This window comes from Syzygium oleosum, unplaced genomic scaffold (assembly GCF_021117445.2).
Source record: "Syzygium oleosum isolate NSW1041296 unplaced genomic scaffold, Sole_v2.1 Sole_v2.14, whole genome shotgun sequence".
NCBI lineage: Eukaryota > Viridiplantae > Streptophyta > Magnoliopsida > Myrtales > Myrtaceae > Syzygium > Syzygium oleosum.
The window spans coordinates 7,287,587-7,300,220 of NW_026607498.1; the positions used below are offsets into that span (position 1 = coordinate 7,287,587).

Genomic DNA, 12,634 nt, shown 5'->3' on the forward strand with positions numbered 1-12,634 from the left:
ATACAATCAAATCTTCCTGGTAATGGTGTAGTTTCTACGGATAGAGTTGGCTATTTTAGGTGATAGTCCTTTGCTCTTATAGAGTGAATAAACATAGCAAAAACTATTTGATTATTCTCTAGTTCTATTTTCCATAATTCCAAGCCTATGGCCAGCTATCAAAACCATCGGTCTTATAAGATTAGTCCAAGGAGCATATGGGTTTTTTTTTTTAATCTAGAGTGCGTAAACACGTGAAATGTACATTCCTCTCAGGTGATATAGAGGGCCGTTCATATCAGCAATCCACGAGTCTATCCAAGTTTCCTGCTAGTAGTTGACTTATGTAGTGCTTTCCGTTTGATCTTCCTAAGTACATTAATGATCAAGGCTTCACTGAACTATTCCTCTTGTCATGGTACCTCTAATCTTCACGGACATCCCGTTCTCTCTAACTTGTTCACCCTTCATCAAGGTCCATCCAATTTCTACGAGTCTTTCCACTTTGTACTTCAAATTACATCAATGGCAATAGAGCATCTTTTATGTCAACGTTACCTAACATCTGCACTTGTGGAAGATTAATGAGAAATACACGGTTTTGTTAACTTCAAAATATTATAAGATATTTTTTCACGATGTTAGAACCTCGTGCACGTATATGTTGCTTCCATGGATATGGCATCAAGCAAAAAAAAATATAGAAGTTGGGATCCTATTTCTAACGGTCTTCGCGTGTCTTGTCATGTTACCGTTCGAGAACAAAAGATGTTCTAATCTCTTCATCCCTTCGAAGCCCTTCGTTTTTTCAAATCATTGACTCATGTTCGCTTCTTCACCAACCCTTCCATAGATTTATTCCCAGAAGATCCCGCACCTCTGTCCACTCGTGAATCTTCCTTTCTAGAATTGTCTTTTTCTTCTAATCCATAGATTCTCCACTATTGGAGATTCTATCGTCCTTAGTCCGTCGTTCTGTCAAAGTAAGTCAACCTATGATTTGACCTCGTGATTGCCATTGCTACTCTATCATTGCTTTCCATTTTGAACTTGCCACATATAGAGAAGTTAGTACTAATCCACTTTGGCAGTAAGCAGTGATAGATGAGTTGCAGACTTTAGACAAATATCATACACTGTATTTGGTTGATTTGACTCTTGGTAAGTCTATTGTCGATTGTAAATGGGTGAATAGGATTAAAACAAATGCAGATAGTACTGTGGACCGTTACAAAAGCTCGATTACTACCAAAGGGCTTTTACTCAGGAATACGGAATTGATTATGAAGAAACTTTTGCTCCTATTGCACTCCTTACTTTTGTTCGCAGTCTTCTTGCCAAGCAATAGTCTTTGTTCTATATGAATGTTAAAAATGAATTATTAAATGATGATCTCACCAAGTAAGTCTATATGGTGCCTCCTCATGGATACACTCATCCATCCAATAAAGTGTACCGATTATGTCAAGTATTATATAAATTGAAATGGTCTCCTCGTACATAGTATTCTAAGTTTTGCTCAACAATGGAATTCCTTGGTTTTAAATCCAGTCCCTATGACCATGTTTTTCTTGTTCAACACACATGTCTTGGGTCTATTATACTATTCTTATATGTGGACGACATGATTATTCATGGAGATGATCGTACTAGCATTTCAAAATTCTAGTAACATTTTAGTCAACAATTTGAAATTAAAGATCTTGGGCAACTTAGCTACTTTTCAGGTTTGGAGGTTATTTTAGATTCCTTTGGTTATTATCTCTCTTAAGCCAAATATGCCACTGGCCTTATTTGTCAAGCAAGATTCACCGACAACAAAGTCACTACAACTCCTATGGAGACAAATGCCAAATTTGATATCAAAGATGGAACTCCTCTTTCGAATCTTACACTATTGACAACTGGTTGGAAGTCTTATATATCTCATTGTTTCTCGAACTGGCATTACCAAAGCTATTCACATTTTCAGTCAATACATGATATTGCCCCGTACGGCTAATTTTGTTGCAGTCCTTTGAATTCTTCGATACATCAAGGGTACCTTATTTCATGACCTTCACTTTTCTTCTCATTCTACCTTGAAGTTGATAGCTTATTTTGATGTTAATTGGACTGGTGACTGTAACATCATGAATTCGACCCACTTTCGTGATCAATGAAATAGATGTTTATTTCTCATTTCATTTTAGTAAGTCTCGCCCAGAAACGGATCCTTCTCGGGATACTGACCAATAGAGAACAGCTAACTAGGAAAAACGGTACGTGGACCTAAGAACTCGACCGTGAATCGAGTCCGATTCCGAGGAACGACGAGAGAATATTTTGGGCCAATGAGGGCTGATCCAAAGAAGGTGACGGATTTGGTTTGGCCAACAACGTACGATCGGAACGCGGGTGATTCCGCACGACCGAGAGTACGCGTGGCGAACAATCCCGAACTCATTCCGAACGATCGCGGCCTCCGGAACTAACGATAAATTCTCGTGTTCTCCTGGAAATCGAGACCGTCACGACTCGAGTAATCCTAAGTCGATACGCATAACCCCTAAACAACCACCCGTTAGTGAGAGACGCTAAAATCGCATTTGAGCGAAATTGATCGTGGAATTGAGTCCGGACTTGAGTGTCGAATTTCATGGACGTACGCGACTATTTTTGTAAGGACAACGTCGCATTAGTATGGCCAACTATATTGGGGATCGGTATAGTCGAAAAATGGAATTTCGGGCCGGAAATGGAAAATTACCGTTTTGCCCCTAAGCCTATGAATGGGATTCGATTTTTAGAGGTGTTAATTGGTTTTATTTAGTCTATTAGTGGCTGAGATTAATGGTCATGAATGCCCCCACTACTTTTGCTCATTCCCCAAAGTGCCCCTAGATATTTTGTGTAAGAATTTTCGTGGCCCTTGGATCTAGCTTGCCCAACAAGACCAATTGTGAGCCCTTGGATTGCACTTGATTGGTATGTGGACTTTGATCTCTCTCTCTCTCCTCTCCTCCTTTCTCGCCGAACCCCCACGCCGGCTGACCTCTTTCCCCGCTGACTTCCTCTCTTCCTTCACGCCCACTGCTCCCTCACGTTGCTTTTGACTTTTGCCTTGCTGCTGCTGACTTCCTCTGCTCCCCCACGTTTCTGCCCTGCTGTTGACTGCTAACCATACTGTTCTGCTGACCTCTGCGGCTGACTTCTTCACGTGCTGCAGCTTCTGCTTTCCCCCGTGCTGCCTCACGTGCTGCTTCCTTCTGCTGACTTCTTCTTCCTTCTCTTCTTTTCTTTGCTGTTTTGTTGCTGCTGCTGCTGCTTGCTTCTTCGGCTTCTGCTTCCTCTTGCTTCTGCTGCTTCTCGCCCTCCATTCCAGCCCGACCAGCACCGCCGTTCAGCCCCCATCTCCACCCGACTCCGCCGCTCGCCGCCGCCGGTTCGGTGTCGTGCCGCCGCTGTTCAGCCCGTTTCTCTCCTTGTCCGGCCCACATTTGAAGCCTTAAACCTAGTGAGTGGAAACCCTAACCCTTAATTAGGCTTATGTGCACTTTAGACAAGTTTTAGGGGTTATTAGGGTATTTTAGGGGTTAATTAGTGTGGGCTGATTAGGGCTGATATTGTGGCTGTTTTGGTGGTTTAGTGTGATGATTAAATGGGCTGAACATTGGTTGATTTCCAGTAGGGTTGCTGCTGCGTCGCTGGACTTTGCTATTTTCTCTGTGACTGTTGTGGGCCGAATTTGTGAAAGTATTCTTCATGAAAAGTTGTTCATAACATATTTTAATTTGAGAATTTTTGGAAATCATTGGAGGCCATTCGGAAGTCCATCTTTGGACCGAAATTAGTCTGCTGGAAACACTGTTCCTCCGACCTTCGGTTCTGTTCGATTTTTTTATAAATTTTTCCAGATCTCTTTTCGACAAACTTCCTTCACAAAAATTGTTAAAAACATTCGTGTCTATGACGTATAAAAATTTCAAGGCTTTCCAAAGTGATTTGGGTACTGGATGAGATGCATTTTAATGGTCAGGCGGCCTGACCGGACGGGTTGATTTTCATCTGACTTCAAGTGACAAAAAGAGGTGTTTACAGTTGGAACTGGGTTTCGAGTTCTTCACGGAAAATATTTATCAAGATGTTTTATGCAACATATCCAAAATTTATAATTTTTGGAGTTGAATTGCTATTTATTTAAAAAGAGATTCCAGAACTGTACGCTAGCTCAGAATTTGCTCCGAATCTGTGTATTCGGTTTTCCCTTGTTCTTAGTGGCTGATCATTGTGGTCTTGATTTGGGTTATTATGTGAATTGAGCATATTGTGGCATTAATTGAGTGTGGAAATTGTGGATGCCGAGCGTGGACGTTATGGCCATGAATGTGTATATCGAGCATTGGCATAACATGTGCATTATGTGAGTGTGCACGAATGGCATGAGCATGTGATTACCTAAATCGCCCTGAGGCGTCGTTTACGCGGGGTTCAGATAATAATTGGTGGATTAGGCTCGTGTGATCACATAAACCTTGAGGCGTCGTTTACGCGGCGTAATGAACCCGTCCTGAGGCGTTTAACGCGGGACGATGCCCGGATTGCCGGAAGACGGCCAACCTGATGCGTTTACGCGAGTTCGGTCCGTATATGGAGATCGGTGTTGCGCCTGATGCGTTTACGCGGGCTAGAAACACTGGGCCTGATGCGTTTACGCGGGCCAGGAAGTGTTGGATAAGTGATGGACCTGATGCGTTTAACGCGGGTCGGTGAATAAATGGAAAGTTGGCACGTGTGCAAGTGTGCATTGAATTGTGCAAGCATAAGCATGACATTGGCAAGTGTGCGAAGAGTGCATCAACGAGTGCAAACATGTGTGTGGCATGTGACAGTGGCCAATTGACATGTGTATGTGCATTGCTGGGCATAGTATTATTATTATTATTATGTGCCTAACCTGCAGGGTCACTATATGCTTGATTTGGGCCCGAGGGCCTAAGTCGTGTGATTGATCAACTGTGTGTTTAGTTGATGCTTGTCCGGGAGGTGCATGTTAGCCTAGCTTCGGTTTAGGGGGCCTACTTGCTGAGATTTATTCTCATTGTTGTTTAAACCCCACTTTTCAGAACCCCAGCCTTGAGGATGGCAGGCGTACCGATACGTTTTGGGAGGAGCCCCGGCTAGATATAGTGCTTGACCTCCGAGCCACGTACCCCTTTTTGATGTTGGTGGCTGTTGACCCGTTTTGGCCTTTATATGTTTATTCTGTTGTAATAGATATTGTAAATCCCTGTTGTTAATGCAAGTATCTATTCATAATGGTTGTTGTTCGATGGCTATCCTTGGTCATGTGTTTTATTGTTCGGGTGAAATGTTGCTTCCGCTTGTGCACTGTTCTCTGTTTGGGTTTTGGGTCGGCGACGCGTCCTGGGACGTCGCACCTGAATCGACCACGGAGGGATGATCGCGCGCTCGTAGGGTTTGGGGCGTGACAGTGACCCTCATGATCGTTGCTTCACTTCGAGTTGTTGTTTCTTTTTGGGCTACTCACTTATCTCATGGCATAGTATAAAACAGACCACCGTTCTTCACTCTAGTATAGAAGCTGAATGTTGAACTCCTGCCAATACAACATCAGAATAATTATGGTTGCGATGGTTACTAGAAGACATTGGAGTGTGTTAAAATAGCGAAACAGTCATTCATTACGATAACCGATTTACTATCCAAATAGCACATAATGATTTTTTCTATGAGCACACCAAACATATTGAAATTGATTGTCATTTCATTTAGTATCATGTGTATAATGCCACTGTATGACTCGTCTCTATTGCATCTGTTGACTAGATAGATTATTTATATCTTTACCAAGATATATCCAACCGAGCGTTTTTAGAATTTTTTTTTAAACTACAATTGACTTCTTTCAAGTCACTTTAAGTTTGAGGGGAAATGTTATGTTATATTAGGATTACTATTTAGAATTAAGTTAATTGTAATTTACATTAACTGTACTTAAGTATATTTATATTCGCATCCTACATATAGGGGTCTTATATTCTTTATTTTGTAGTATATATTACATTTTTTTCTCTTTCATCATAATTGTTAATTCAAACTGAATACTTTCTTTCATAATTAGACAGAAAAAAGCTATTTGGGCTCGAAGATGTCCACCCGTGTGTCTCACATGCATTTTTGTATGTGTTTCTTGTCAATCGAGGACTTTAGAATAGTCAAAGAAGGGAGAAAAAATAAACAAAAAGAGGGAAAAAGACAAGGACTATATATGATTACTTTCTATAATAAGCGCAAAAGGAACTATATCAAAGGTGTAGGTTAATCATATTCGCAACCGTCCATCTAAATTTGTGTGAAGTCTCAAATTATAATTTCTCAGGTCATAAAAGAAAAAGTTACGATGGACCGAAACGGAAATGTTGCATGCATCATAGACCCGATAATTATTTGTCCTCAACTGTTATTCAATGTCCTACGGTGATATTATCACATCATGACATGATTTATTGTACATAACGATTGTTACTAAAAGGACAGGGCGAATGTGCACGATCTATTTAAGATTCATTTAATTGGAGATCACCAATTTCATGTACGATAAAATTATAGAGGTTGCTAGTGTAAATCTTGACTTTTTGGAATATAAACGTTTAAAAAAAAAAACGTTTATAATCTAGGGTTTTCAGTTGTCCCACATGCACAATCTCGTCATACTTTTCGTTTCCATTTCTAGTTGCAATCGCAAACTCCAAAATGAATCAACTCACAATTGTTCTGACAAAAAAAAAAAATCACAATTGCAAACAACACGATGGGGATAAGTTTTGGTAACCCCACATCGACTCAAACAATGGAATTATATTAAATATACACTTTTCCAAAATCAGGTACATGTACTTGCTGATAGTCACATTCAAAATAATGTAGGTGCTCTGAAAAGTAATGCCGATGGATGATCCATTTTGATATGTAAAATAAAAGGGTGTGCCAAAACCCAATAATTAAGTAAAATTTCTAAGTTGTACGTATACAACTCGACTCGGTATCAAATACAACAGCAAGAGTTTAAAGTATTTCTATATACAAAATGAAGGTGAGTAAATGCATTACTTTTCTATGTTGATATGCAATGAAAATTACATGACAATGTGGCATAGATTTTCACCCAAATGCAAGCAAATGACACGTTATTTCATGATGCGTAATCACCACATATAGTAGTTTACTGATATGCACAAGTGACTATCTAGCCCTACTCGTTTCTAGCCAAGACACGTTTCAACTAACGAAGCATCATCAACACCAACTTATGGGGGGCGAAATCATAAACTCATCTAGCCACGCCTTAGCCCATCCATCATGGGTGTTCTCTACACTAGTGATGATAAATGCACCACTCTACACCCTTATGATGATGATCATCTCATAACCGGCTACTCAAACCATATCAAGCTATATATAATCTTGTGTATGGATCATAAGACTTCATGTCTCATCAACCTTGTAGAGAAACGTCTTACACCATAGAACATTTGTCTTTTTTCAAAGTCTGATACACATACTCATATAGGGGAGTTCACTCTATGGTATATAGGGCGTGACATAGATGTTCAATGCATGGCATTATTGCCACGCAATTCATGACAACTCCATAAATGCCACGTGTATTTCAGTAACTACAATTACAAATAATAACACATTAATTTATTGGTAAACAGTGGCAATCAAATAACCACGTGAATTTCAATACATAAACCCTCATCCACTTTTCATCATGCCATCATCATTTAATGGAGGACTTCTGCAATTCATAGATCATCGGGATGAATTTTCCTTAAATAATCAATTTTCCTACAATTTAAGTAATTCTCACTGTTTACATTTCTAGGACCACACCTTAATTGAATTCACCAATATTGTCAAAATTAACAATAATTTCCTGTAAATCCTGATTTCAAGAATTACATAATTTCCCCAATGACTCTCATCTATAATTTTTACCTCATTAAGGCGTATTAATTAAATTAGAAACCAAAGGCCATCCTTTTGTTGTCCAAGACATATTAATATTTAATTGAAAGTGCAATAGAAGTCCTAAAACTTATCATAAAAGTGCAATTGAGACCTGAAACTTTTAAAAAGTTCAATCAAGTCTTTAAACTTGTCACAAAAGTGTAATCGAGTCATAAAACTTTCAAACAGTGCAATCAAGTCCTAAAATTTGCTAGGAAAGTGCAATTAAATCCTAAAACTTTCACAAAGTACAATCAACGAAAGGACTTGATCAACCAATTTAATAAGTTTTTAGGACTTGATTGTACTTTTTGAAAGTTTTAGGACTCAATTGCACTTTCATGACAAGTTTTAGGACATAATTGCACTTTTTGAAAGTTTTAGGACTCAATTGCATTTTACTAACAAGTTTTAGGATTTTCAATGCACTTATCCCTATTTAATTTATACTATTGTTGACACAAAAATTGACGGGATAAGTGCATTGGAAGTCCTAGAACTTGTCATGAAAGTGCGATTGAGTTCTTAAACTTTTAAAAAGTGCAATGAAGTCCTAAAACTTGTCATGAAAGTGCAATTAAATCCTAAACTTTTAAAAAATGCAATCAAGTCCTAAAACTTGTCAAATCGATCTAATCAAGTCCTTCCATTGATTATGCTTTTTGAAAATTTTAGAACTCAAGTGCACCTTTGCGACAAGTTCTAGGACTTGATTACACTTTTTGAAAGTTTTAGGATTTGATTGTACTTTCGTGACAAAATTTATGACTTGATTGCACTTTTTAAAAGTTTTAGGACTCAATTGCACTTTTTTGATAAATTTTAGGACTTCAGTGCACTTATCCCAAAATTGACCAACTTCTGGTTATCATCAAAAAGTGACAAACCAAGTCGATTAAGACACTCTAGTTAGAATAGTCAACAATTGAGACAGTGGACAACTCGGACAATCTACAACTTGGACAAACTTAAATATGTTGGAAATTATGAAAATGCTCATGTTGGCCTAGTTTTGCCATTTTCACATTTTTCCACCAAGCACTTCTTAATTATATAGAAAAATTTTCAAATCAAGCCAAGTAATCACAATAGCTCAACATACTATTATTCAAGCCTAATTACACTTAATATCAAAATTTGAATCAAAAGAACAAATAATCAATTGATTCTGATTTTATGTTCGACAATTTCAACTTGATTAGATAATGTTTCCTTATTCGAACTGATTGGATGATATCCTTGATGGGGGAATCATATCTTGTTTGATTTGAATGCTTATCTTTTATCTGCTTTCCTTGTCTAAAAAATTACAAAAAGATTTCCTGTTAGGTCTAGGTAAGATTTTTAGATAACATTCCATGATTGGATTAAATTTCATACTAGAATAAATTTGAACAAATTCTAGATAAGATTTTCCTTAATAGATTAGATTTTCTAGATAGCATTGCATGTTTAGATAATATCTATTTATTTTTTTCTTTAATAGAATAGATATTCTAGATGGCATTGCATGTTTAGAAAATATCTAGTTGATAGGATAAAGTTTTCTTGATCGAAATAGGATTTACTCAAAATAATTTCCTAGTGTGGATTGGATAACCTTCATTAATTTTTAATTACAAATTTTAATAAAAAAGTTACCAAAAATATCATATGCATGTCATGTAGTCCACATGTTTAGGCTCACTTAGTAAAAATCGCACGTTGTATAGATTAGTCTTGACTTTAAGATAAAAAAAAATCCAAAAATATTTAATAGTTTTGATGTGTTTAATTTCCTTTCTTTATTCCAATTTATTTGCCTTTGTCTGTTGGTTGTTGATTTTATTATTTGCGCAGCCGCATGATCACCTTGCATGTTAGTAATTTAGGTTAAAATTAATACAAGCTGCATGCATAAATATTATAAAAAATAAATGAAAAGGTACCGAAAAGGCGTTAAAATAATATAGCATAGTCAAGTCTCCAAATCCATTTAATCTTTGGTTCGTAAGAGTAAAGTAAATCTCCCAAAAATTTTACTCGGGTTTCCAATCGACCCACAAAATATAGTTTAGTAGCGATTTCTAATTAAAAATGATTTGCATGTTAAGAACTTGAACCATAAGTTGCGAATTGGTATGGACTTGGGAGAGTCCGAGCTAAATTTAGGTTTAATAATTTATTAGCCAACCCCGTGGTGGTGCACCTCGAAGGGAAAGTCGCGAGAAAGTCAAGAGTCAAGAGTTTACGCTCTAGGCAATTTACAATTTGTGTCTGATTACAACGATTGAAATATCTTCCACTTAGCAAGTAGAATCCTTTTTGGGGGAGAAGTGAAAAGACCTCGCACCATAGATTTGTTTTCTTTTGTTCACATTAACAAACGTAGATACAGAATTTTATTCTATCAAAAAAAGAGGGAAAGAATATTCACACTACTAAGCATCAGTATTTGCCTTTAATACAAATATAAACAGAAAATTCACACCTTGCCTAGCTAACCCCGAATGGCATCTCTGATGGACTCGTCGCTGACCCAACAGTCGACCGGAGTCCTAATCACCACGTCCTGAAGCATCACCCCCTTCATGCACGACATGCTCGCGTGTTGGACCACCAACCCCATATTCCTTGAGCACGTCCATGAACCTCGCGCACGGATGCTCCAGATTCGGGCTCCACGCCCGGACCACCGCCTCCTGCCCCACCACCTTCACCTCCACCGCCATCTCTCTCCGCCCTGGGACAGCCAATGTTGTCGCGGCCATCTTCAAGCTGTTCTTGCTCGCCAGCGACGTTGTCTTACTCGCGTTGCTGAAGGAGGCGACAGCCCTATTACTTTTGAGGCACTTCGGAGACGGCGGCTCGTACTTGACGAGCTTGGACTCCAATGCAGCAATCCGGGACTGGAGTTCCTTGATGTAGTCAACGGCATCGGTGAGGAGAGACCCCTTGTCCATTCTCGATACTATGGGGACGACGGAGCGGAGCGCGTAGAACCGCTCGTTCATCTTCTCCCTCCGTTGCCGCTCTGCCTGCACGTGGCTCAACGGGCCAGACAGCCGTGGAGATAATGATGAAACTTTATCGTCTTTGTCGACTGTTTTCTTCCTACCGCTCTTCTTAGATATGTTATGGTGTACGACGCGGACAGGTTCAGCACATGGGCGCTTGCTGGCACCGACAAGTGCCGGTTCTTCTTTGGCATCGTTGGATGGGTTCTCTTCACGAGAATTGAATGGGGGGTTCGAAAAATGAGATGGGAAGAGGGACTTGGCTAGATGTACCAAGCTCCAATCTTCTTGGATGATCTCTGAGGAGCCCAATTCAAGAACCCCAGAACCATTAGGAATTGATATGCACACTATGCTCTGGATTCCGTACATTCTTGCTTCTTTGAACCTATCATCACGCTCACACATCTCCAGCTCATGGTGGTCTTCACCACTCAACCAGATGTGACCTCCTGAGCGAAATGCTCTTCCTAGAATGCCGTCTTCGGAGGAATACGACCTCGTGACGGAGAAGATGTAGTACCATTCAGGGTCGCCGATGTCGCTGCCGTTAGCGAACTCACCATCCGGGCATGGGGCTTCTTTGTGCACCCTATTGGTGGTGGGCTTGGATGCAAATGGGTCCCTTGTAGTTCCTCGGAAATGGCCGTCGCCCCAGGTGAGGACAAGACGGCCGTGGTCATCTCTTGAGGGCCGCCAAAAGATGGAGTAAACCCAGTCCTCAGATCGGGCTTGGAGGATCAAGTGGACGAGTTGCTGGAGAGTGGGTGAGGTTTTATGATAAAGAGGGACAATTAAGGAGGAGGAAGCACAAGATGTGAGTTCTTCCATGAGTAGCAAGTTGTTGAGCTAGAGCCAGGATTTCTCCCTTTTATAGGAAGTTAGGGCAAGGTTAAGTTTTCTAAAATTGGTCTACATAATTGGTATATTAAGGGATGTATATTTTTTCTTTTTAATAAGTGGATCATATTTAACACATCGTAAAAGTTTGACCTATTATTTTGTATTCCAATTTAGTAGGCCAATCTTAATATACTTTGCATTATCCTATAAAGTTTCAAATATTGTTAGGTCTACTAAAGTTGATCCAAAATATCTCTATATAATGACGTGACCGATTGTAGGTTGACATTTAATCAAGTGGATCAGAGTCAAGACTTGACAACAGTATGCTACAAGATAAGTACGTACATAAACTCTGTAAACCGACAAGCTCCGATTATTTAAGGAAAAATTAATGATAAAGTATATTTCTAATTATCCACTGCTTATTTCTCATGGGAAAGTGCATCATGTTATTATCATCAACATAAATGTTTAGACATAGTTTTTCATTGATAATGAAAACATCCTCGGTTACTCATTTTCTAAGCAATACGGATGGTGGAAAAATGACGGAAAATGAGAAAAGCGATTTTCAATTACTATTATTCCGAAAGATAAATGGAGCCATATACTTAAAAGTTACCTAAAATTTTAGCTGTTTACCTGTGTGTGTGTGAGTTTTAATAGAATAAAAATGGGTGCAGGTAAGATAAGGACAAATGTCGATGGACAAGGACATGCCGATAGTAGAAAATTCAAAAGACAAAAAAAACGTGCCGATAGTTTGGACAAAGACATGCCCAAAAAGGCCGGGTCGT

At 39.1% G+C, this 12,634-nt stretch overlaps 1 pseudogene; it reads right to left on the reverse strand.

The window, feature by feature from the left end:
* Positions 1-10,459: 10,459 nt before the first annotated feature.
* Positions 10,460-11,826, reverse strand: LOC115691295 (transcription factor MYC2-like; annotated as a pseudogene).
* Between the last annotated feature and the right edge of the window lie 808 nt (positions 11,827-12,634).